The 26,602-nt window shown below is 49.4% G+C and overlaps 2 long non-coding RNA genes across 2 annotated transcripts in view; one reads left to right on the top strand and one right to left on the bottom strand.

Annotated features, from left to right (window-relative positions):
- The window catches only part of LOC119977580, a 48,513-nt gene extending 46,973 nt beyond the window's left edge, over positions 1–1,540 (top strand). Inside the window, exon 4 of the long non-coding RNA XR_005463228.1 lies at positions 363–1,540. This is a non-coding gene — a long non-coding RNA (uncharacterized LOC119977580). The remainder of the gene's footprint in view (positions 1–362) is intronic.
- A 20,937-nt stretch (positions 1,541–22,477) lies between these two features.
- Positions 22,478–26,602, bottom strand: part of LOC119977799 — a 67,133-nt gene continuing 63,008 nt past the window's right edge. The window contains exon 3 of the long non-coding RNA XR_005463276.1: positions 22,478–23,674. This is a non-coding gene — a long non-coding RNA (uncharacterized LOC119977799). The remainder of the gene's footprint in view (positions 23,675–26,602) is intronic.

Below are 26,602 nucleotides of genomic sequence, written 5' to 3'. Positions count from 1 at the left end.
TGCATCTTCAGAACATCACACGTTTGTTTCAATTTCTATGATGAAAAAGCTTTTAGGCTTGATCAAGTGAATGCTTATGTTTGGAATTATTTTCAATTTAACTGTTGGCAAGAATATTTTTAGTACTTACTAACCAAATTATCACAGAGATTATTGAGCATAGACTGAGTAAAATGGTTGCCATTCATAAAAAAATTATAAATACAGGTTAGATAAAGCTACAAAACTGCATTATTTCTAAACTGTGGACTAAATGCACCTCTAGAATACTGCTTGATTGATGTATTGTTGAAAATAAGCATTAGTCATGTCCAAGTGAGTCTGAGAAACTAATACGGGCTCATGTTTTATTGTTTCCAAAGCCAATTTATAGACAAGACATCAGCAGCTTTCTCACGCTAAATACACAAGGTTGTTTCTGGAAGCCCAGCAGGAAATCTCACACTTGAAAATAAACAAAAAAGCATTTCAATTGACCTTGAAAGCTGAGAAAAGAAGCTATTCATACCTTTCATCACTCGCTACCCCTGAAGCTTTTCTGTTGAAATTGACACAGTTCTACAGGATGTATAAATGATAAGGGGTGTAGAATAATGGGAAAACTGCTATTATTTCATGATGCAGATTCTGACAGGTCAAAACACCAACTAAAAAGAAGATTAGGCAGGATTTGGAACAACACTGAATTTGGCTCTCATCTATATCCCTCAAAGAGTCAGTAATATATAGAAGCGTGGACATCTCTGCATTGCCCCAAACTAATCTCAAATACAGTTTGTCTGAAATTCCTCCCTATCTACCATTGGCCTAGTGAATATCAAAAAATGCTTTAGAAAAATGAGGTTTATATATTGATGGAGATGTCATAGCACTTTGACATAGAAGTCATTCATCAGATAGAAAATTACCGACCAAGTGTTTTCTGAGAAAAATGACTGTGGTTAAATTACATTAATGCAATTGTAAAGAAGAAGAGTCTTCTTTTCCATTTTTAATCAATCATTTGGGTTTGTCTTTAGAAGTAGCACTACAATTGAAAATAGTAAACATGATATTTTTGTTCTATATCACATCTTTAAAAGGAGAAACACATGCCATGATTGCATGTAAATCACAGATCTAAAATGTAAACAGCCTAATTGATAAATATTCATTACACCATGAACAATATTTCAATAATTAGTTGTCATGCGTTAAGTTCCCACCCCTTCTTCCACCCATGAAATTCCTGCCTTGTATATTTTTCCTTAGTCATCTATCTAATACCACTGAGCAGTGATCGTCAGATTGCTCTATGAAACTTGAGCAATTGAATTAGAGGTTTGGGCTGAGGCTTGGAGGCTTTAATCACTTGCAGGAATTGTTTTTCTGCAAATGGTTTATAAGGAACTTTTAATGGTTGTGTTACAGTCCCATCTGGCTCTGTTACCATTTAAAGAGAGATACAAACAGCCAGCAATTAACTGACAAAGCAATGCACACAATTTATGCACAAAAACAAACTTTATTGTACATAAAAATTAAACAAAACAAGCAATGCCAATTTAACACTGTAGTTTATTGCTAGTTTATAAACTCTGTTCTACTTTTTACTTCCTCACAAGAATTCTCTTATCTTACAAATTCTTGAAGGTTCATTCACTATTTCTGGGACCAACACAGAGGTATGTCATTGTTCTCCAAAATTTACTTTAATTTTCCTCAGTATTTTAGCTTTCCCCAAGGTACATGATTTACTGGGATCCTTCTATTAGCTTTTGGATAAGTAACCCTCCAATTTTTTTTCCAGCACTTCAAGCTCCTTGTCCTGGCTTTGGACATAATGGTCTATTTTTTTCACAGAATGTTCCCACAGCTATTGCATGGCTTTTTCCAAGCTAACTATTAAAGCTAACTGCTTTCCACCACAAGGATCTATGAGGACCACCATAAATATAATTAGCCTTCCAGCTTCTTTTGCCCTTATGAATTCAAAGCCGAGCTTGAACGCTTACCCACATTCCATGTTGTGAACAATAAAATTAGAATGTTCTCTCCTAAAATGCAGTCCTGACTCACATTTATTTTCTCTGGAACTCTTGACTCAGTGACTCTGCAACTGCCTCTGTTTGTTTCCAAATGAACTGTTTGCTTATATCAGCAACACACACACAAATAAATTAAACAAAACACCTTCTGCCTCCCACATCCCATCTCCATGACAATGTAGCATGCTCTGGGATGCTCTCAAACAGAAACTACATTAATTGTTTTACCTTTAACACAACCCTTTGAGTCTGTCACCCATATGAGTAATTTCTATTTTTAATAGAGTTTTATACCCCTCTTTCCTAAAATTGCTAGATTTTAGCTTCTTCTATGGAGAAAAGAATAAACACCCTGGCTCTACCAACAAGTTCAGGAATTGGTCATTTATATTTAGAATTTATACTTCTAACTCTGCCTTGCCATAGGTTTTCTTCCAACTGTAATTGACTCCATGTTTGTTTGAATTATATTTACTTCAGGATTGTTTATCAATAAAAGCCCTCATTTATCTTACAGTTACATCTTTATTTCTGAAAACTAAAAGTTATATTCTAAACTATATAAACTATGAACTAACCTTTTGATTCAGTTGTAATTTATTTTTAACATTAAAGCCGTTAGAACTTCCATATTTTTAATGAAGAAATAAGAAACAAGGGAGAATAATTAATTGCACAAATGGGCCGGGATTCTCCCCTACCCGGCGGGGCGGGGGGTCCCGGCGGGATGGAGTGGTGTGAACCACTCCGGCATCGGCCACCCCAAAGGTGTGGATTTCTCCGCACCTTTAGGGGCCAAGCCCTAACCTTGAGGGGCTAGGCCCGTGCCGGAGTGGTTGACGCCCTGCCGGGTGGTGGAAAAGGCCTTTGGCGCCACGCCAGCCGGGGCCGAAGGGATTTTGCCGGCCGGCGGAAGTCCGCGCATGCGCCGGACGTCAGCGGCTGCTGACGTCATCCCCGAGCATGCGCAGGGGAGGGGGCCACTTCTGTGTCTGCAATCGTGAAGGCTATAGCCAACGCGGAAGGAAAAGAGTGCCCCCACGGCACAGGCCCGCCCGCCGATCGGTAGGTCCCGATCGCGGGCCAGGCCACCATGGGGGCACCCCCCGGGGCCAGATCGCCCTGCGCCTCCCCCCCACCCAGGACCCTGGAGCCCGCCCGTGACGCCAGTCCCATCAGTAAGGGAGGTGTTTTGATTTCCACAGGCGGGACCGGCATGACAGCAGCGGGACTTCGGCCCGTCGCTGGCCGGAGAATCGCCGGGGAGGGCCCGCCGACAGGCGCAGCACGATTCCCACCCCCGCCAAATCTCTGGTGCCGGAAACTTCGGGAGACAGTGGGGGCGGGATTAATGCCACCCCCCGGCGATTCTTTGACCTGGCGGGGGGTCGGAGAATCCAGCCCCTGATTGCTACATTACAACGCTTTGCTAAATATGCTAATTATTTTTAGTCCTTCATATAGTCATTGATTCATAGAATGGTTACAACATAGAAGATGTAACATTCGGCTCCTCATAATGTTTTATATTTCAGATGCTTCTACAATTCCCTTTTGAAAGCCATGTTTTCATTTGTCTTAATCAAACTCTCAGGTAATGCATTCAAGGCTTTAAGCATTCATTGCATTAAAATGTTTTTCTTCATGATGCTTTTGACTTTTTTGCCAATCACCTTAAAGCAGGAAAACAGGTGGGAGCTCATGGGCAGATTATAAAGAACAAATTTGTCAGGAATTAAATCAAGGCTGGAAGATTAGCCTAGCTTTAGTTCGAGGGAGAGGCCTGAAGGAAAACAGAAAGACAGTTCTGGGGTTAAAGTTTCTAGGTTTGGCAAGGATAAGATCAGAAGTAAACCCTTAGGAGCTAAGAATTAATTTGGACAGATTTTGGGAAACTAAAGGTCTACTTAAGGACAGTGTAAAGGACATTGTTTCATGGCAAGAAACAGCATGGAGAGAGGTGGACCCAGTGAACTAAGACAGCAGGGAAGGGGGGGACGATGTGGGGACAGCGGGGACTGTGGGGAGGGGGGGTCGATGTGGGGACAGTGGGGACTGCGGGGAGGGGACGGGAGGGACGATGTGGGGCCAGCGGGGACTGTGGGGAAGGGAGGGACGATGTGGGGACTGCAGGAACTGCGGGGAAGGGAGGGATGATGTGGGGACTGCGGGGACTGTGGGGAAGGGAGGGACGATGTGGGGACTGCGGGGACTGTGGGGAAGGGAGGGACGATGTGGGGACTGCGGGGACTGTGGGGAAGGGAGGGACGATGTGGGGACAGCGGGACTGTGGGGAAGGGAGGGACGATGTGGGGACAGCGGGGACTGTGGGGAAGGGAGGGACGATGTGGGGACTGCAGGAACTGCGGGGAAGGGAGGGACGATGTGGGGACTGCAGGAACTGCGGGGAAGGGAGGGACGATGTGGGGACTGCGGGGACTGTGGGGAAGGGAGGGACGATGTGGGGACAGCGGGACTGTGGGGAAGGGAGGGACGATGTGGGGACAGCGGGACTGTGGGGAAGGGAGGGACGATGTGGGGACAGTGGGGACTGCGGGGAAGGGAGGGATGATGTGGGGACAGCGGGGGCTGTGGGGAAGGGAGGGACGATGTGGGGACAGCGGGGACTGTGGGGAAGGGAGGGACGATGTGGGGACAGCGGGACTGTGGGGAAGGGAGGGACGATGTGGGGACAGTGGGGACTGCGGGGAAGGGAGGGACGATGTGGGGACAGTGGGGACTGCGGGGAAGGGAGAGACGATGTGGGGACAGCAGGGATTGCGCGGAAGGGAGTTGATGCACGATCAATTGCATGAAATACTCAGATTGGTACAACTGTGGTTTATTACAGTCAGATGTGTGGCCTCCTACTGCAGCTGGCGAAATGGCTGATCAGGAGGAGGTCACGCATATTAATACGGCTCCTTGTGGGCGAAGCTAGCCAGCAGGGGCTACCGGCAAACCTGTAGTGCATGTCCTACCGTACATCCCCTAATACAGGTGCACAGTGGTTCACCACATTCACCCCCTGTTAAAAATGAATCCGGCGGGTGTGGCGTGGAACTATATACAGATTTACAAATAATTTACAGTGGGGAGGTGAAGACAATATGTCCATTTTGGTAGTCCGGTGCCCGTCAGAGGTTAAGTCGGTCTGGGAGCGATGTAACGGTGGCGGCGATGTTGGAGCTGGCGGTGCTGGCTTCGCCGACGTCGGTGCTGGCGATGTTGGTGCTGGCCAGTAGTCGTATGACTCCGGGAGCGTGCCAAAATCTTTCTCGCCCTCTAGCGTGGGCAGCGGAAGGAGGGATGGACCTGGTGGGTGTGGTAGCATGACTAGGGGTATTATGGTACCTAGGAGTGTGAGTTGCCATTGGTGCAGAGGACTCGCTGCCCATTGGCCCAGATTTGTCATGTGCCTCTCAGCCGATTGGCTGAGAGGAACGTAGCTCAGCCTATGAGGTGGGGTATAAGAACCTGTGTTCTCCGGCAGTCAGCCATTGTTCTGTACGTCTCCTACCGGGTCCACTTCTTCCATATTAAATTGATGCACAATCCATGGACACGAAACGTAGATAAGGGCTTCTTATCATATTACGCCCAGTGGGTCCCCAATTACGCCGACAAAGCCCGTCCCTCATCCAATCAACCACTTTTCCCCTGTCGATGGAGGCCCGCCTGGCCTTCAGCCGCATCAAAGCAGACATTGCAAAGGCCACGATGCGCGCTATCGATGAGTCCATTCCCTTCCAGGTGGAGAGCGACGCGTCAGATGTAGCTCTGGCAGCCACCCTCAACCAAGCGGGCAGACCCGTGGCCTTCTTCTCCCGTACTCTCCACGCTTCCGAAATCCGCCACTCTTCGGTGGAAAAGGAGGCACAGGCCATAGTAGAAGCTGTGCGACATTGGAAGCACTATCTGGCCGGCAGGAGGTTCACCCTCCTCGCAGACCAACGGTCAGTGGCCTTCATGTTCGATAACGCACAGAGGGGCAAGATAAAGAACGACAACATCTTGCGGTGGAAGATGGAACTGTCCACCGACAACTACGACATCTTGTATCGTCCTGGGAAGCTAAATGAGCCTCCCGATGCCCTGTCCCGCAGCACCTGTGCCAACGCACAAGTGGACTGCCTCCGAACCCTCCACGTGGACCTCTGCCACCCGGGGGTCACCCGCTTTTTCCACTTTATAAAGGCCCGCAACCTGCCCTACTCCATCGAGGAGTATCCTGCCGTATCCTGGCAGCCGTCAGGGGACTCCACATAGGCAGACTGGGGGTTGGCGTGGAGCAAGTGTACCCTGTCCACCAAGGGGTCCGCCATGCATAGAAGGACCGGTCCTGGAGCTGCGAGCCAAGCCGGGAGCGACACCCCGGATGTGGACTTCCTGGGGAAGGTAAAAACAAGTTCATGGGGTATGTTATTTGTGGCGGTGCACAGTAGAGACCGTATGGAGTGTAGTGCATCAGGGAGGACCTGCTGCCAGCGAGAGGCTGGGAGGTTTCTGGACCATAGGGCCAGCTGCTGGTCGTCCTGCTGGAGGTGATACCCTTGCTGAGCAGGAACTGAAGCAGCTCATCGCTCATGAATGAGGATCCTCTGTCGCTGTGGATGTAGTCGGGGAAACTGAACAGAGCGAAGATGGTGTTGAGGGCCTTGATGACGGTGGCAGGCGTCATATCCGGGCATGGAATGGCGAAGGGGAACCTGGAGAATTCATTGACCACACTAAGGATGTAGGTGTTGTGGTCGGTGGAGGGGAGGGGCCCTTTGAAATCCACGCTGAGGCATTTAAAGGGGCGGGTCGCTTTCACCAGGCACGTGCGGTCCGGCCGGTAGATGTGCGGCTTGCACTCCGCACAGACCTGCCAGTCTCTGGTGACTGTCCGTACTTCCTCAACGTACTCCGGGGCAGATTGCGGGCTTTGACGAGGTGATACAACCGAGTGACCCCCGGGTGGCAAAGGCTGTCGTGCAGGGCACGGAGCTGGTCTACTTGTGCGCTGGCACATGTACCTCGGGAGAGGGCGTCTGGGGGCTCGTTGAGTTTGCCGGGGCAATACAGAATCTCATAATTATAGGTGGAGAGCTCGATTCTCCACCGCAAGATTTTATCATTTTTGATCTTGCCCCGCTGCATGTTGTTGAACATGAAGGCTACCGACCGCTGGTCACTGAGGAGAGTGAATCTCCTGCTGGCCAGGTAATGCCTCCAGTGCCGCACCACTTCAATGATAGCCTGGGCCTCTTTTTCAACAGATGAGTGCCGAATTTCAGAGGCATGAAGGGTGCGGGAAAAGAATGCCACGGGACTGCCTGCCTGATTTAGAGTGGCGGCGAGGGCGACATCTGAAGCGCCGCTTTCTACTTGAAAGGGCAGTGTCTCATCTACTGCGTGCATCCTGGCCTTGGCTATGTCTGCTCTAATACGGGCGAATGCATGTTGTGCCTCGGCCGTGAGGTGAAATTGGGTGGACTGTATAAGTGGGCGGGCCTTGTCCGCGTAGTTTGGGACCCACTGGGCGTAGTAGGAGGAGAACCCAAGGCAGCGTTTGAGGGCCTTGGGGCAGTGGGGGAGGGGGAGCTCCATGAGGGGGCGCATGCAATCGGGATCAGGCCCCAGGAGTCCGTTTTGGACAACATAGCCGAGGATGGCTAGACGGGTCGTGCGGAACACACACTTCTCCTTGTTGTATGTAAGATTGAGGAGAGTGGCGGTGCGAAGAAAGTTGGAGAGGTTAGCGTCGTGGTCCTGCTGGTCATGGCTGCAGATGGTGACGTTCTCCAGGTACGGAAACGTGGCCTGCAGACCATACCGGTCGACCATTCAGTCCCTCTCTCTTTGGAAGACCGAGACCCCGTTAGTGACGCCGAAGGGAACCCTAAGAAATTGATAGAGCCGCCCGTCCGCCTCGAAGACAGTGTATGGACGGTCCGATTTATGGATGGGGAGCTGATGGTAGGCCGATTTCAGGTCAATTGTTGAGAAGACCCAGTACTGTACAATCTGATTGACCATATCAGATATGCGTGGGAGGGGGTACGCGTCGAGCTGCGTGTACCGATTGATGGTCTGGCTGTAGTACACAACCATTCTGTGTTTCTCCCCAGTTTTAACCACTACCACTTGGGCTCTCCAGGGGCGATTGCTGGCCTCGATAATACCCTCCCGAAGCAGCCGCTGGACCTCGGACCTGATGAAAGCCTTGTCCTGGGTGCTGTACCGTCTGCGCCTGGTGGCGACGGACTTGCAATCCGCAGTTAGATTGGTAAGGAGGGAGGGAGTGGTCAACCTTGAGGGTCGTGAGGCCGCTGGTCATGGCCGCAGATGGTGAGTGGAGGTAGGGGCCCGCCGAATTGGAGGGTGAGGCGCTGGAGATTACACTGAAAATCCAGACCCAGCAACAGTGCAGCGCAGAGGTTGGGGAGGACGTAGAGGCGGAAACTGCTGAATTCGACGCCCTGGACAGTGAGATTGATCACACAGAACCCTCGGATCGAGACAGAGTGTGATCCGGAGGCCAGGGAGATCCGTTGGTTGGTGGGGTGGACCGCGAGGGCGATTCAGGTCCTACCGTACATCACCTAATACAGGTGCACTGTGGTTCACCACAGGAGGGATGATGTGGGGACTGCGGGGAGGGGAGGGAGGGACGATGTGGGGACAGTAGGGACTGTGGGGACTGTGGGGAGGGGAGGGAGGGACGATGTGGGGACTGTGGGGAGGGGAGGGAAGGGAGGGACGATGTGGGGACAGCGGGGAGGGGAGGGGAGGGAGGGACGATGTGGGGACTGTGGGGACTGTGGGGAGGGGAGGGAGGGACGATGTGGGGACTGCGGGGAGGGGAGGGGAGGGAGGGACGATGTGGGGACTGCGGGGAGGGGAGAGGAGGGAGGGACGATATGGGGACTACGGGGAGGGGAGGGGAGGGAGGGACGATGTGGGGACTGCGGGGAGGGAGGGACAATGTGGGGACTGCGGGGAGGGGAGGGAGGGACGATGTGGGGACTGGGGAGGGGAGGGGAGGGACGATGTGGGGACAGCGGGGACTGTGGGGAGGGAGGGAGGGATGATGTGGGGACTGCGGGGAGGGGAGGGAGGGACGATGTGGGGACTGCGGGGAGGGGAGGGAGGGACGATGTGGGGACTGTGGGGAGGGGAGGGGAGGGACGATGTGGGGACAGCGGGGACTGTGGGGAGGGGAGGGAGGGATGATGTGGGGACTGCGGGGACTGTGGGGAGGGGAGGGAGGGATGATGTGGGGACTGCGGGGAGGGGAGGGAGGGACGATGCGGGGACTGTGGGGAGGGGAGGGGGGGAACGATGTGGGGACTGTGGGGAGGGGAGGGAGGGATGATGTGGGAACTGCGGGGACTGTGGGGAGGGGAGGGAGGGACGATGTGGGGACTGCGGGGAGGGGAGGGAGGGACAAAGCGGGGACTGGGGAGGGGAGGGAGGGACGATGCGGGGACTGCGGGGACAGTGGGGAGGGGAGGGGAGGGACGATGTGGGGACTGCAGGGAGGGAGGGACGATGTGGGGACTGCGGGGAGGGAGGGACGATGTGGGGACTGCGGGGAGGGGAGGGAGGGATGATGCAGGGACTGTGGGGAGGGGAGGGACGATGTGGGGACAGTGGGGACTGTGGGGAGGGGAGGGACGATGTGGGGACAGTGGGGACAGCGGGGACTGTGGGGAGGGGAGGGACGATGTGGGGACTGCGGGGAGGGAGGGACGATGTGGGGACAGTGGGGACAGCGGGGACTGCGGGGAGGGGAGGGACGATGTGGGGACAGTGGGGACAGCGGGGACTGCGGGGAGGGGAGGGACGATGTGGGGACAGTGGGGACAGCGGGGACTGCGGGGAGGGGAGGGACGATGTGGGGACAGTGGGGACTGTGGGGAGGGGAGGGACGATGTGGGGACAGTGGGGACATCGGGGACTGCGGGGAGGGGAGGGACGATGTGGGGACAGTGGGGACAGCGGGGACTGTGGGGAGGGGAGGGACGATGTGGGGACAGTGGGGACAGCGGGGACTGTGGGGAGGGGAGGGACGATGTGGGGACTGCGGGGACTGTGGGGAGGGACGATGTGGGGACAGTGGGGACTGTGGGGAGGGATGATGTGGGGAGGGGAGGGACGATGTGGGGACAGCGGGGACTGTGGGGAGGGACGATGTGGGGACAGCGGGGACTGTGGGGAGGGGAGGGACGATGTGGGGACAGCAGGGACTGCGGGGAGGGGAGGGACGATGTGGGGACAGCGGGGACTGTGGGGAGGGACGATGTGGGGAGGAACTCACCATAAACTGAGTGGGAAAGGCACAGGGTGACATCACAGCAACACTATTAGCTCAATTGCTGGTTAGTAATTGCTAAATTGAATTACGTATTCCAAGATGCTTTCAGATTAAAGGTAAAAAGGAGAAACAGCTGAATTGCATCACCACACCGCGGGTTCCCCCACATCAAAGTCACCATCCAGGTGAATGGTCACTCACTCATAATGGAAATGAACACAATCTCAGTTATAGGACAGCAAACTTGTGAAAAGATCAGGACAGGAATCCAATGTTTGAATGTCAGTGACACCGAGGCGATGTTGACAATGTACACAGGGGAACCATTAGCCGTCGGTGTACAACAATCACCCCAGTTGCCTATGGACAGCAGTCTATCAGGGTGCCCTTGAAAAAAAAAGTATGGGCCCCCGATCCGAGCCTGCTGGGCCATGATTGGCTGCAGAGGCTGCGTTTGATCTGGCAGCGGATTTTCAGGATGCGCATTGGAGGATTACATAAAGTCCTGGAGAAGTCCCAAAGGTTTTCCAGGAGGGCCTGAGTAAGATCAAAAATGCCATGGCCAAGATTCATGTAGACAATGAGGCCCAACCAAAATGCTTCAGGGCCCGCCCAGGCCCGCCCAGTTCCCCACGCATTGCTGACAAAAATAGAGGATGAGCCCAACCACTCGGAAAGCCTAGTAATCATCTGGCTGGTACAATTTGCAGATTGTAGTCCTGTACGTGCCTCTAGTCCCGGTACTGAAACCAGATAAAACTGCCCACCTGTGTGGAGATTGCAAGCTAACAGTGAATAAAGCCCCGTGTTTGGACAGATACCCGATGCCATGAATAGAAAAATATTAAAGCAAAGCTCTTTTTCTCAACTCGACATGACTCACACATACCTCCAATTGGAACTAGACACAGCTTCCAGAAAATTTGTCACCACTAATACCCACAGAGGCTTCTATGAATATGCAAGATTGCTATTTGGGGTGTCATTGGTTTGAGCTATTTTCCAGAATGTCATGGAGAACATCCTCCAAGGACTACTGTGATTGACCGTTTACTTGGATAAAAATAATTTTTATTAAGATTTTCACAAAATATACACAACAAAACAATATTAACCAAACAACCATAGTAAAAACCAAAGAACAAAAACCAACCCCCCCTCCAGCAACTACAAAAACAAACAAAAGAAAACAACAAAAAGGAGAGAGATAACACCCGCCACATCCAACAAACCCCTGTACACAATTCGCCCTCTCACCGAACCAAACCCCCCCCCCCCCCGGGTTGCTGCTGCTGCCGGCCTATTTCCCTACCGTTCCGCCAGGAAGTCCAGGAAAGGCTGCCACCGCCTAAAGAACCCTTGCACCGACCCTCTCAGGGCGAATTTCACCCTCTCCAACTTAATGAACCCCGCCATGTCATTGATCCAGGCCTCCACGCTTGGGGGCCTCGCATCCTTCCACTGAAGCAAAATTCTACGCCGGGCTACTAGGGACGCAAAGGCCTGAACACCGGACTCTTTCGCCTCCTGCACTCCCGGCTCCACTGCTACCCCAAATATCGCGAGTCCCCAGCCTGGCTCAACCCTGGATCCTACCACTCTCGACACCGTGCTTGCTACCCCCTTCCAAAACTCCCCCAACGTTGGGCATGCCCAGAACATATGGGCATGGTTCGCTGGGCTCCCCGAGCACCTAGTACACCTATCCTCGCCCCCAAAGAACCTGCTGATCCTCGTCCCGGTCATATGAGCCCTATGCAGCACTTTGAACTGTATGAGGCTAAGCCTCACACAAGAAGAGGAGGAGTTCACCCTTTCCAGGGCATCCGCCCACGTCCCCTCCTCAATCTCCTCACCCAGCTCCTCTTCCCATTTACCCTTCAGCTCCTCCACCGAGGCCTTATCCACCTCCTGCATAACATAATACACGTCCAAAATCTTCCCTCCTCCAACCCACACCCCCGAGAGCACCCTGTTCCGAACCCCCCACGGGGGCAACATAGGGAACCCCGCCACTTGTCTCCTGGCAAACGCCCAGACCTGCATGTACCTAAACATGTTCCCCGGGGGGAGCCCAACTTCCCCTCCAACTCACCCAGGCTCGCAAACCTCCCATCTACAAACAGGTCCCTCAATCTCCTTATACCTGCCCTGTGCCAGCTAAGAAACCCCCCATCGACGCTCCCCGGGACAAACCGGTGATTCCCCCGTATCGGGGACTCCATCGAGCCCCCCACCTCCCCCCTATGCCGGCTGCATTGCCCCCAAATTTTCAGGGTAGCCACCACCACCGGACTCGTAGTATACCTCGTTGGAGGGAGTGGCAACGGCGCCATTACCAGCGCCTCCAGGCTCGTATTCACACAGGACGCCATCTCCATCCTCTTCCATGCTGCCCCCTCCCCGTCCATTACCCACTTATGCACCATTGCTGCGTTGGCAGCCCAGTAATACCCACACAGGTTGGGCAGCGCCAGCCCCCCCCTATCCCTGCCCCGCTCCAAAAACACCCTTCTCACCCTCGGGGTCCCGTGTGCCCATACAAACCAACCGTTTACTTGGATGACATCCTGGTCACTGGAGCCACTGAAAAGGAACAGCTGAGCTATTTGGAGGATGTCCTCTGTCGGTTTTACGAGACCGGCATTTGCCTTAAGAGAGGAAAATGCATTTTTTATGCAAAAGAGGTCACGTACTTAGGGTACGGGGTCAACTGAGATGGCTTGCACCCGTTAGAAGAGAAGGTGCGAGCAATCAAACAAACGCCCATGCCTGAGAAAGTGACCAAATTGTCGTTGTTCTTAGGACTAGTGTATTATTACAGGAAGTGCATCCCTAACTTGGTGACCATCCTTGCACCACTGCATGCCCTATTGAAAAATAAACACCAGGAGTGTGTGTGGTGGGTGCCGCAGGAAGATATCTTTACCAAGGTGAAGCAGCAACTACAATCACCAGGGTTGTTGGCCCACTACAACCCCTCAAAGCCCCCTCCGGTCACTTGTGATGCCTCCCCATATGGAATCAGGTGGTGTTATCCCACCGCATGAACAATGGAGGGACTGATAACAAACTTCTACTATTGTGAAGCACAACTATGCTCAGATTGAGAAAGATAGGCTGGTTGTCATGTGAATTGCCCTTTCACGTATCTGATCGTCAGTCCAGAAGTAAAACACTCGAACACGTCAGTAACGAATATTTGTTTATTTACGGCCGGGACAAATCTCTAAGCAGTCGGGTAACCACCTTCGAGAAGTGCCAAAATCCCAGAATAAGGACGGTATCTTTATACATCTTACAGCTTAGGGGTGGACCCCTTAAATTCCTAGATACACCTATGATTTGGCAAGGATCCAGAACATGTACATATATGGAATTATTCTTCGAGGTCGGGAGGTTATTTTTGACATAATCATTAGCACAAGTCACTATCAATATTAATACAAAGGTCTTTGTATCCCATGGCCATCTGGCTTATCTCATTCCAAGGCCCTTCCTTTTACATTTCAATGTTTATTTGTTCCAACTGGTCAAACAAGCTTAATTACGTTATCTCTGCAATAAAGTAACGGTTCCCATTCATTCCATTCTTTGCCTTTTTGACCTCTCTGCTTTTACAGATGCGGGTCAGAACATTAATTAGTACCAAAGTCACACTCCCTATATTCCATCCCATAACCTTCTGACATCTTTGCTTTCACAGATGCCGGTCAGACACGCTCCCTTTATTTCATCCCTTGACCTGTTGACATCTCTTTCACAGAGCTTTTCAGAACTGTTATATTAACCCTATCAGCGAAGTTCCAAATGAAATCCACTTCTACATTCCCCCCTTTGATCATTCCTTGATCACATAACACTCAGGATACTTTAGATGGAAATGAGAGCGAGGCGGAGGTACTCCTCCTCTACTAGGCTCCGGCAGGATGCCACTTCCTCATATAGGTCAGGGGTATGGGGAACCAGGTTTTCTTGTTCGTCTAGGGCGGATCTCTGAAGCATCTGTGGTAATGCAGTGGCACCCAAATGGTTGCATAGGCATTTCACACCAGTAGCTATGATACAGAGCAACAAACAGATGGTAACGAAGATAATGAGCCCATGGAATAGGTAAGTGGCCCAAGAATTGGACCACATCCAGCTCCACCAGTCAGCCTGACCGGCGAGTCGCAAGCGCTGTACTCCATCTCTGATATGGGTTACCAGACGCGTGATATTCTCTGAACTGTCTGGAATATAACCCATTCAGCCGTCTGTTCGATCGAGAAAGGAACAGATATCAAGGGAATGCCTCCATGGGCATGGGTCGGGACCTCTGTACATACCCAGCAAGAGGAGACACCCACTTTCTTAGCATAGACATAGGACATAAACAGAAAAGAATTTGCCGTTACATGGTGCGTTGCCCGCTTCCTTCTGGAAGGCGAGTAGGGGTGAGTAGTCCTTGATGGTAAAATTTGTACCCTGTCCTTATCAATGCACCGGTGGTTCCACCTGCATGTGCGGCGATCGTACATTAGAACCATGTACGTAATCAGGAATCGGCGCTTCTGGTCATCGGGAGGACCGGTGGTTGGGCAGGTTTTGATAGCGGTGGTGATCCATCGGAGATCTGTCGTTGTTCCACATCGTGGGGTCCCTTCCCGGCACATGGGTGGGTGTCGGCTTCCGTACAGGCATCTACTTCCTTCGGATGCAGCGAGAGAGAGCAGGGTGGCGAGTATTGTGACGGCGAAGAGGGGCCTCATCCTGGTACTCGAGTTCCTAGGACTTAAAGGAAAAGTTTAGAACATCATGGATACTTAATTAACTTACAATGGTGCATATGTACCCATGCGTTCCGGCCCTCCACTTTTACTGCAGTGGGGGTAGTGAGTAGAACCTGTAGGGGACCCTCCCATCGAGGTTCCAAACCTTTACGTGTCCAATTTCGAATTAGGACATAATCCCCAGGGTTGATGGAGACGTCATGAGTAATGGAGGGGATTTCTTCCTGGGTGGCACGAACTCGGGAGTGTAATCCTTTCAAAATTCTAGTTAGTGTTAATATATAATTAGCCATCTCGGTAGTCATGTAATGGAATTGAACATTCCGTGGAACACTGCTGTCCCAAGGCGTTCGAAAGGGTCTGCCATATAGTATTTCCGCTGGGCTTAGGCGAGTTTTTCCTGCGGGGGTGGCACGTAGCTGGAAGAGTGCTAAAGGCAGGAGTTTGAGCCAAGTGGCCCCAGTGTCTGCTTGTAGTTTAGCGAGTTTAGTCTTTAGAGTCTGATTAGCCCTTTCCACCACTCCAGCGGCTTGTGGTCTGTAGGCACAATGAAACTGTTGCTTTATTCCAAGCAGAGCACAGAATTCCTTATTGATTTGACCTATGAAGTGGGGACCATTGTCAGAGCTCAGCCGGGCTGGAATTCCAAATCGCGGAACAATTTCTCGCATTAACACCTTAACTACTGTCGAGGCCTTGTTATCCGTAGTCGGGTAGGCCTCGATCCATTTGCTAAAAGTGTCCACAATGACTAACACATATTTATAGCATTGACATCTTTCCAACTCAATGTAATCCATTTGTAGGGTCTCAAATGGACCCTCAGGTAAGGGGGTTGTGCCAGGATCACAGGGGACGGCCTTACCGGGGTTGTGCTGTTGACAGATTAGGCACCGACTGCTAATTTGTTGGGCCATTTCTTGCAGTCGTGGGTGCCACCAGCTTTTTAACAATATGTCCCCTGTGGCACGAGCTCCACAGTGAGTTGCAAAGTGTACACATTCGGTCACCCAGGCTGCTAATGCATCGGTCATACATGTTTGTCCTACCGGGGTGACCCACAGCTTATTTTCGATATCATATATACATCCTAAGTTTTTCCACATATTTACAGCAGTTGCAGGAGCGTCCTCCTGCATTTGGATTATGTCAGCAATGGTTGGCATAGGTTTTTCAGAGGGGGACTTTCCCGAGGGGGTTTTAGTCTGCCTCATCATTCTAGGCACCATTAGTTTGCCAGATTTAGAAATTTCTTTTGCCTTCTCGTCCGCTCTCCTGTTGCCCGTTTCCACCAGTCCTGTGCCTTTTGTATGCGCTGCGCATTTTATCACCGCTATCTTGTCTGGGAGCATAAGGGCCTGCAATAACTGGGTTACTAACTGCTGGTGTGAGATGGGTGTACCAGCGGAGGTTAGAAATCCTCTGTTTTTCCATAATTGCCCGAAATCATGTACTACCCCGAAGGCGTATCGGGAATCTGTATAAATATTAACCTTCCTCCCCTGTGCCAATATGCATGCTCGTATTAACGCAAACAATTCTGCCTGTTGGGCAGAAAAGGGAACTTCAAATGCTGCTGCTTCTACTACGTCACCGTCTTGATCGATGATTGCATAGCCAGATTGTCTATCCCCCCTTTCGCCGACGGAAGAACTTCCATCGGTGAAAAAGGAACAATCTGCACTTGGGAGGGGTATATCGGAGAGGTCGTCTCGAACCGAGGAGACTTCTTGCAACAGTTGCAGACAGTCATGAGTTGGGTCGAGCATGTCTGTGGGAGGATGCGTCAAAAAGTTAGCAGGGTTGATAGTGGTGCAGTGGGCAAACTGGACCTTTGGGTTATTAAGGAGAGCAATCTCATATCTATTCTGACGAGCCATCGTGAAATGCTGAGTCTGTAGCTGTCCCAAAAGGGCCGTAACAGAATGGGAACTATAGACAGTAATATCTTGTTGGAGGGTAATATTAGCAGCCGATTGCAGGCTGTTGTAGATAGCTGCATGAATTTGGGTACAGATAGGATAGCCAAGGGCCACCGGATCGAGTTTAGAGGAGTAGTATGCAACCGGGCGACAGCGGTCGCCGTGGCGTTGGGTCAGGACAGCTGTGGCGCAGTCGGCAAGGACTGTGCAATAGAGCTGAAAAGGGCGATCAAATAAGGGTCGACCAAGGGCAGGGGCCTGGAGGAGTGCCTCCTTGAGGCGGTTCTGCTAGTGACTGTTTGTGATCAGCGGGCACTAGGACCCTGCGGAGCCATGCAGTGTCAATTTCAACGCAGCAGTTTCGAAACTGCCCAGCACAAATTCTTTATCTGTTTATTCTGAGACCAATGTAGTTCTGAACATACTGAGTTACTCATAATACTGATCACATTCCAGGGGCGGTGGCGGAGGTGGCTGTGGGGGCTGTGGAGGCTGTGGGGGCTGTGGGGGCTGTGGAGGCTGTGGGGGCTGTGGGGGCTGTGGGGGCTTCTGACGTCCCCCGCAATTGAACAGATGTTCCTCATCCCCATCGTCCCCCTCCTCCCAACCTTGCTTCGCATTGCTGACCGGCGCCGGGGTAGGATTAGCAGTCTTACGTTTCTTATATTCTTTACATTCCCTTTTTAAGACCTCTACTGTTTTAACAATTCCCCCTTCAGTGAGGCCAATACCCAATTTTGAGGCATTTTCCTGCCAGCTAGCCAGTATAGATGCATCTTTCATTAACTGACAGTATTCCCTCCACAAGGCAATTAATTTCTTTGCGGTGGGTTCTTGATAATACAGAAAAATGTGTCATTTGAAACATGAAAGTCTGGCAATATCTGGTTTAAGAGGGTACAGGGAAAGATCCCACAAAAGGTTAATAGCAGCTGCAAAGAGCAGGGTTATAAAATGCAGATTCCTGCGCACAAGCAGATTTCAGCAGACACACAGGCTTCATGTGGTAAGCTAAAACAATGGCTCACACCTTCATGGAATGTAACTATCTCAGGAAGCATCTGAAAAGCATTAATGAGAGTTTCAATTGCATTAAGTGACGAATGTTTAAAACAGGCAAGTCTTTCAAGTCACAACCAAGTTAAATTTTAGCATACAGCTAAGAGCAAAGTTTCACACCTTAATTGAAATAAACTCTCTTAGTAAACAGCTGGAAAGAATGGAAGATGCTCAGTCGAATTTAGTGTCAATTTAAGGGGTAAAATTCTACGAACATCAAGTTAATTAAAAGAAAATTGGAGATGACCTGGCTACGAGAAACATCATTTTAGTCAAAATCAAAGGCAAAGTTATGAACTGGGGACAATTGGAAAATTAAACGATTTGAAATCACAGAAATAAAAGTTAACTATTGAAACAAAAGCATTTTTTAAATCAAATCTGAGAGGAGACGATATGCCTGAAATGAATAACGAGTTGTAGTAAGATGTTTACATCAAAGATACTTTTAAACTATCAAAGTGAAACAAGCCCATATACAATACAGTCGTTAAAACTTAATAACTCTTCGAAAGAGAATATAAACCCAGGGAGCAGAAGCAGCAGCACTCTGCAACAGCAACAGGAGAGAGAGAGAGAGAGAGAGAGAGAGAGAGACGCAGCCTGCTGGAGAAAGACAAGGAAAGCAGCCGAGTTTAAACAGCTAATACAACTCAAGAAGACCAGATTTTAAGTGGTTATTAGCTTACTTCACTTCCTTAATAACACAGGACCCAGGACACCAATGCTATTAAGGGGTAAGTAGGTAAAATTCTTCGGTGAAGGTATGGGTTATACCGGGGGATAGGCTCCGAGAACCCCGCCCGTAACTTCCAGAGAACGCTGCCTGGAATCACGGCGGCAGTCCCGTCCGGAGCCCACAGCCCGGAATCGTCCCCTAGCAGTCCTGAGAACCCCGCCCGTAACTCCAGCGAACGCTGCCTGGAATCACGGCGGCTCCTCAGGCTGCCCCTAGCAGTCCTGGCAACCCCGCCCGTAACTCCAGCGAACGCTGCCTGGAATCACGGCGGCAGTCCCAGGCTGCCCACAGCCCGTTAACCGTCCCCTAGCAATCCTGAGAACCCCGCCCGTAACTCCAGCGAACGCTGCCTGGAATCACGGCGGCTCCTCAGGCTGCCCCTAGCAGTCCTGGCAACCCCGCCCGTAACTCCAGCGAACGCTGCCTGGAATCACGGCGGCAGTCCCAGGCTGCCCCTAGAGACGATAACCACAGGGTTCACTCACTTACCCTCTTTAAAACGGGTTCGCTGGACTGACCTGGATCTCGCAGAGGCTTCTCGACAAACCAACGGCAAGGCTGAGCAACGTTCAAACTAGTAGTAGGCGAATACCAAGGTGGAAAAGAAATTTTTACTCACGTTGGGGGCCAAATTCGTCCTCTACTTTGAACAAGCTCAGTCGATTACGCCGGTTAGTTGCGCAGACCCCTCTGGAGATCCCCGTACGGGCCACCAAATGTGAATTGCGCTTTCACGTATCTGATCGTCAGTCCAGAAGTAAAACACTCGAACAAGTCAGTAACGAATATTCGTTTATTTACGGCCGGGACAAATCTCTAAGCAGTCGGGTAACCACCTTCGAGAAGTGCCAAAATCCCAGAATAAGGACGGTATCTTTATACATCTTACAGCTTAGGGGTGGACCCCTTAAATTCCTAGATACACCTATGATTTGGCAAGGATCCAGAACATGTACATATATGGAATTATTCTTCGAGGTCGGGAGGTTATTTTTGACATAATCATTAGCACAAGTCACTATCAATATTAATACAAAGGTCTTTGTATCCCATGGCCATCTGGCTTATCTCATTCCAAGGCCCTTCCTTTTACATTTCAATGTTTATTTGTTCCAACTGGTCAAACAAGCTTAATTACGTTATCTCTGCAATAAAGTAACGGTTCCCATTCATTCCATTCTTTGCCTTTTTGACCTCTCTGCTTTTACAGATGCGGGTCAGAACATTAATTAGTACCAAAGTCACACTCCCTATATTCCATCCCATAACCTCTGACATCTTTGCTTTCACAGATGCCGGTCAGACACACTCCCTTTATTTCATCCCTTGACCTGTTGACATCTCTTTCACAGAGCTTTTCAGAACTGTTATATTAACCCTATCAGCGAAGTTCCAAATGAAATCCACTTCTACAGTCATTTTTGAGGTGAAACAATTCCACAGTTTGTGTATGGACATTGTGTTTCACCATCATAACGGTCCACAGCCATTGCTCAGATTATTTAAAGAGGACAAGACGATTCCGCCAATAACGTCTGCCCAGATACAGCGTTGGTCCCTATTGTTAGTAGCATATGAGTATGGCATGGTAGCACAGTGGTTAGCAGTGTTGCTTCATAGTGCCAGGGTCCCAGGTTCGATTCCCGGTTTGGGTCACTGCTTGTGCGGAGTTGGCATGTTCTCCCTGTGTCTGCGTGGGTTTCCTCCGGGTGCTCCGGTTTCCTCCCACGAACCCCAGAAGACACGATGTTAGATAGATTGGACATTCTGAATTCTCCCTCTGTGTACCCGAACAGGCGCTGGAGAGTGGCGACTCGGGGATTTGCACAGTAACTTCCTTGTAGTGTTAATGTAAGTGTTAATGTGACAATAATAAAGATTATTAGATTAGTGAGCATTACCCGGGCATGCAGATAACAAATGCGGATGCCTTGAGCTGGCTCCCATTGTCGACATGCTCCCCATCTCCACCAAGGACTGACTAGGGTGTATCAACATTTAGGTTTATTAATATCTTGCCGGTCACTGTTGCACAAGTTCGCGATTGGATAGAGAAGGACCCAGTTCTGCCATGTCTTCTTACACGGGGGCCAGGAGGGTGCTACGGGAGTTTGAGATCAAGCAGCAATGTGGAGGACAGCAATTATAGGTTACAGCTTTTACACAAGGTTATAGATATCAACGAAAGATAATGTCAATAATGATGTCTACATTTATGCAATTTTACTTTCACCTTGTCGGCAAAGTTTATCGAAAGATATCCAAACAAATATATGAAAGAAAATGATACTCATAAGATCCAATATGATAAGTGTCTCTGTCTTAGTTCTCGGAAATCAAGCAGTGAGTTCAACTTGATCTAATGTTCTAAAGTTGATTGAATCACGGCTGACTAAAATGTATCCTCAGCCATGCATCTTCCTTACAGAAATTTTTTTACAGAGACCAAAAGGCCTTCAATTGTGTATTACATATTGTGTTAGTGATAGACATCTTCTCTAAAAGCAACCTTGGTTCAAAACAGCTTAATTCATAGAGGTTTGAACTCCAGACATATAACTGGCACTTCTGGCTGCATCCCAGATTTCACAGTCTGAAGGTTATGGTGTTTTCACTTGACTTACTGATAACAATTCAAGTCCTCAGCCATTTTATATAGCTATTTTATATTGCTAATCTGGGATTAACACATGAAGATACTCGGTTCGCCATCAAATTTGTGCGTTTTTTAACATGTGTATATAAAAAAGTCACCCAACTTTAGAATACTTAATTGTGAGTAATGTCAAGAAGTTTCTCAAAGTCATGCAAAAACACCATCTAAAAGGAAGTCTTACTTTAAGAGCACAAAAAAAAATGAATTGAAAAGTGGGGGGAGGGAATGAACAGCAAGGATACAAGGCCAGGAGAAAGGAATAGGACCAGCAATCTTGTCTGAGGGTGGACTGGGGATTGGCAGTGACACTAAGGGATAGCAAGGACAGCAGGCAGGCTGAAGACCATCTGTAGGAAGTTATTTTCAAGGAAGGACAACATTAACAGGGAGTGAGATCCAGCTGAGGCGGGCTTGTGAATTGAAAAAACAACCTTGACCTGAAAAGGCTAAAGCTGAGGCCAAGATACATCACAAGACATAATGTGAGGTTTGGGGATTACTGGGGATTGAAGATTTCCAGGGGTTGGAGCTACAGAATGGTATCACCTTGTTCGATGTTTAAATCATTTTTTCACAGAAATATTGTTGTAATGGAACTAGTTTTCAGTTGGGTTTTGTAATGCAATGATTTTAACTTGGTTTCAAATTCTGTCTGGTCATATATTGCAACCCAGCTAGATATTGAAGAAGTATATTAAAGTTAGACAGACCAGTTTGTGAAATATCATTGCTCAACAACCACTTGGAATTGAGTCAAGAAGAATCACTTGGCGTATCTCAGACTTATTGGGCTGAATTTTACGCTATAAGTAAGTAAAGTCGCCATAGTTCCAGATGATCATAGGCTGTTTCCCCTTTTGAGGGGGAGAGTTGACTGGTGATGATTTCGCCTGAGGATCACCACACCTCAGGCAATGTTGAGAAGGTGGGGCCTTCATGAATAACCTCAGCCGTTACAGGAATTGAACCCTTGCTGCTGGCCTTCTGCATCATGAATCACTGCCTAGCCAACTGAGTTAAAGGTGAAGGGGTGGACTGGTCCACTTAATTCCGTCCCTGCTGTTTGACCACACTGAATAAAGTATGTTGCGGTGGGAATGTGGCCAACTGGCTGAGATAAGGGGGCTCCACACCAAATTGGGTGTTGAAGGCAGGATGGCCAGTGAGAGGGGTCAGGATATGAACTGGAAGTTACCATGGCAACCCATTTAGAAGCACTCTGGTATGGGTTGTGACAGTTGCTGATCAAGAAATTTACCTGTGTAAGAAGGGAATTGAAAGAAGCCCATTTAATCCTTTGATTTATTGGAGCTGCAGCATGTAAGCATGTTTTCCAAATTTGATGACTGTTGTGCCAGCAGTTTTTCAATCAGGACCCCTCATAAGTTCATAAGATATAGGGAATAGAATTAGACCATTTGGCCCATCGCATCTTCTCCACCATTGTCCTCCATGTCAGGAAGGAAAGGACATCTTTGCACATCTGTCCCATTTGCCTTCCAAATAAAGGATCCATCCATTTATCGGAGACTGGGATGGTGGGTCTGGCATTCAGAGAGTGCTGGAGGCTACCTAGATGCTGGGTCCCAGGCTGATGGTGAGCCTTTGGAAGTGCCCATTAAGAAGAGATGCTGGTCATGCAGTGCAAAGTATGTGGAGATGTGACAGAGATTCCCGAGGGATTGGGTGCACTGTGGAGGAGTCTATCCAGGCGAAGAGTGCTGTGATCATCTGCTTTTTCCGCTCTTCAGAATACATGGCTTCCGCCATTGAAGGATTACCTTGGAAGGCCAAACCCAGCATCTCATTAATGGGGTACTGAGCATACATTCTGACTAGCATTTCTGAGATCGTTGCCTAGGGCCAATGTGAGAAGGGGGATGTGCATCTGGAGTTGCAGCCAGGTCCTGGTTCCTCTAAGGAAAGCAGGGTGGGCCTAATGGGCCTAATGAGTAGTGGAAGGGCAGTTGCTGCCAACATTGGAATGCAGGGTTTCTGATAAGGACAGCCTCTCCCATCTGCCAATGGCATCAATGCCTCAGCATGCCATGGTGAGATATGAGACTCCTGCCACCATGCAGCAGACTGCCACCACATCTTGGCCCTTACTCCACTTACTCCAGTCAATGGGGCATAAGGGTCAACAACCTGCCTCCAGCATGATTGGCCATGTAGGAAGAGAATCATGCTGTAGCACCTGGAAAAGAATTAAGAAAATACATTAGTTAAAAAAAATTAAGAATATACATTAGTGATACATGGGTTCACAAGGGTAATTGACTAGACTTTTTTGTTTGGGCAAATTTTACTTCCATTACGTATTAAATTATGGTGTTATGTGTTCCTGTCACTCCAGCTTCATTTGGGTTTCATGTATGTGGTGGCTTGGTTTCAATTTTCATTGGCTAACTGCTATTACTGGAATTTGTGCTCACATGGTCCCCTTTGAATAGCCTCATATTGTGTCTCATCTACATGCACATCCAGCCCTGTGTAGGAGGTATCAAGAGGAGGTGAGTGATGCAAAGATGTAATCGCTTAACAAATTCCAAATTTCTAGTTAACATATTGCATTATAAGAGATCCTGGCATTTCTCCGCCACCCAAAGCCTGTTCTACACCAGCTTCCTCTGCTAACTGACCTGCCTCCTCCTCCTCGTCCTCAGACCTATCCTGAGACTCGTCGTCAGAGGATGCAGCTTGCTCCAGCAGATTATTCTCAATTAGAGCCTCCCCTGTCTGGAGTGTCAGGTTGTCTAAGGTGCAGAAAACCACAGAATCTTTCTGGTACACTGGCTCTCCCTGTAGCCTTGAACATTCTTTAATTCCAGATAGCAACCCAATTGCCTTTGAATACCTAAATTGAACTTGCCTCCACCAGCCTCTCAGGAAATTTGTTCCAGACTCCAACTTCCTCTGGATAAAAGATTTTTCCTCATATCACTTTTACTCTTATTGCCAATTATTTTGAATCTAGTTTTGATGTTCCCTGAGTGAGAACATCTTCTCACTAGTTACCCTGCCCATAGCTCTCAGGACCTTGATACCCCTATCAACTCTCATCCGAGCCCTTTTTTTATCCAAGGAAAACAGTCCCAATCTCTCCATAGCTGCAGTTGTTTATCCACGGAATCATTCTTGTGAATCAATTCTGTACACTCTCCAATGCCTTCCTCAAGTATGGTGCCCAAAACTAGATGCAGCATTCCAGATGAGGCTTAACTAATGTCTTATACAAGTTCAACATGACCTCCTTACGCTTGTACTCAGTGCCCTTATTAATAAAGCCAAAGATACCATATGCTTTGTTAACAGACTCTGCTGCAAAACAAACCATGGTCCCACTTGCAGGCCTTTTTATCCATCCTTGTACTGCCTCCTTATACCTGGTGTGATTCCCTCCCAACAATTATTGATGCAACAAGCAAAAAATAGAGTGGACCCCATTAAATCTCAGTTGATTATCTTTTTAACAAGCTGAATTCCTTGTTATTTTGTTTATTAAAAATGATGGGCAGGTTGCTCACTTTGGATCCCAAGTGCCTCCCATATGATGACAGACTGGCATGGTGATGGTGGGTTGGCAACCCAATGCCATTGTGCCACAGCAGGGGCACTGCACCCGACTGGGCAACATCAAATCCAGCTCCTAGATTCTCATCTTTTCAATGTGGATGCTTTGCGTCACCTGCCTGGAGTGTGTAGAAACATCTGCCAAAAAAGGAGTGCTTGCTGCATGCTGTTAACAGAACCTGCATGATTTTCCTTCTATTTAAATTAATGGAAGGAAAATCCATCAAACTCCAAAGGGAGAGAGACTCTTCCAACCAGAATACGTCTCCAAAGCGATCCTTAATGCCCAGTCACTGGAACTAAATATCTGCCCCATTCAGGTTGGTTCCTGTTTTATTTATCTCAGAGCAATGCAGAGATTCCATTAGGTTCAAATTGTGAAACAGATTTAGTTCCAAGAGATTTAAAATATATCTGCAATCACAAAAAAATTACACTTGTGCTTACAACTTAGTATCTAGTAGCTTTTATGTTTATTCAAGCTCTCTGTACACTCCCAGGCTTAAGCAATCAAGCACAGTGAGCATGGATCAGCTACGAGAACCACACAATCAAACACAGAAAGGGGATCATGTGATGTGAGCGCAAGAGCAGCGGTATTTTCACGAGCTCCAGCTCTGCTCATCTTTCAATCTTTGTTTTTAGCCTGGTGCTCTTTTTTGTCTTTTGTCAGTATACATGACTTTTACTACATGCTGATATATTTTTTATAAATTTAGAGTACCCAATTAATTTTTTCCAATTAAGGGGCAATTTAGCGTGGCCAATCCACCTAGCCTGCACATCTTTGGGTTATGGGGGTGAAACCCACGCAAACACGGGGAGAATATGCAAACTCCACACGGAAAGTGACCTAGAGTTAGGATCGAACCTGGGACCTCGGCACCGTGAGGCAGCAGGGCTAACCCACTGCACCACTGTGCTGCCCCAACATGCTGATATTTGTTGGTAAATGTTTTAACACTTTCAAGTCGAGAAAATATGCTTTAATCCTCATTGATTCATGGTGGCTGGAGGCAGGTCGGGTGGGGCCTAGTCTTTAGTGGCACAGCTGCCTTTGAGAGGTTTCCTGCTCTGACAATACAATGCACACCGATGGAAGATGGCTGCTCGTGCCCCCCACACACACTCTTCTCCCCCCACACACTATGTCCCCCCACACACTCTCCTCCCCACACACACTCTCCCCCCCCACACACTCTCTCCCCCCACACACACTCTCCTCCCCACACACACTCTCCCCCCCCACACACTCTCTCCCCCCACACACTCTCCTCCCCACACACACTCTCCTCCCCACACACACTCTCCCCCCCCCACACACTCTCCTCCCCACACACACTCTCCTCCCCACACACACTCTCCCCCCCACACACACTCTCCCCCCCACACACTCTCTCCCCCCACACACTGTCCCCCCCACACACACTCTCCCCCCCCACACACTCTCCTCCCCACACACACTCTCCCTCCCACACACTCTCCCCTGTTGAAGGTCTGATCGTCTTGACTCTGCGGTGCGGGATGTTAAAGCCCATTTTCAAGAATTGCA

This window comes from Scyliorhinus canicula, chromosome 14, assembly GCF_902713615.1.
Source record: "Scyliorhinus canicula chromosome 14, sScyCan1.1, whole genome shotgun sequence".
Taxonomy (NCBI): Eukaryota; Metazoa; Chordata; class Chondrichthyes; order Carcharhiniformes; family Scyliorhinidae; genus Scyliorhinus; species Scyliorhinus canicula.
The sequence above is the reverse complement of the archived record's forward strand: the minus strand, read 5'-3'. Positions and strand labels throughout refer to the sequence as shown.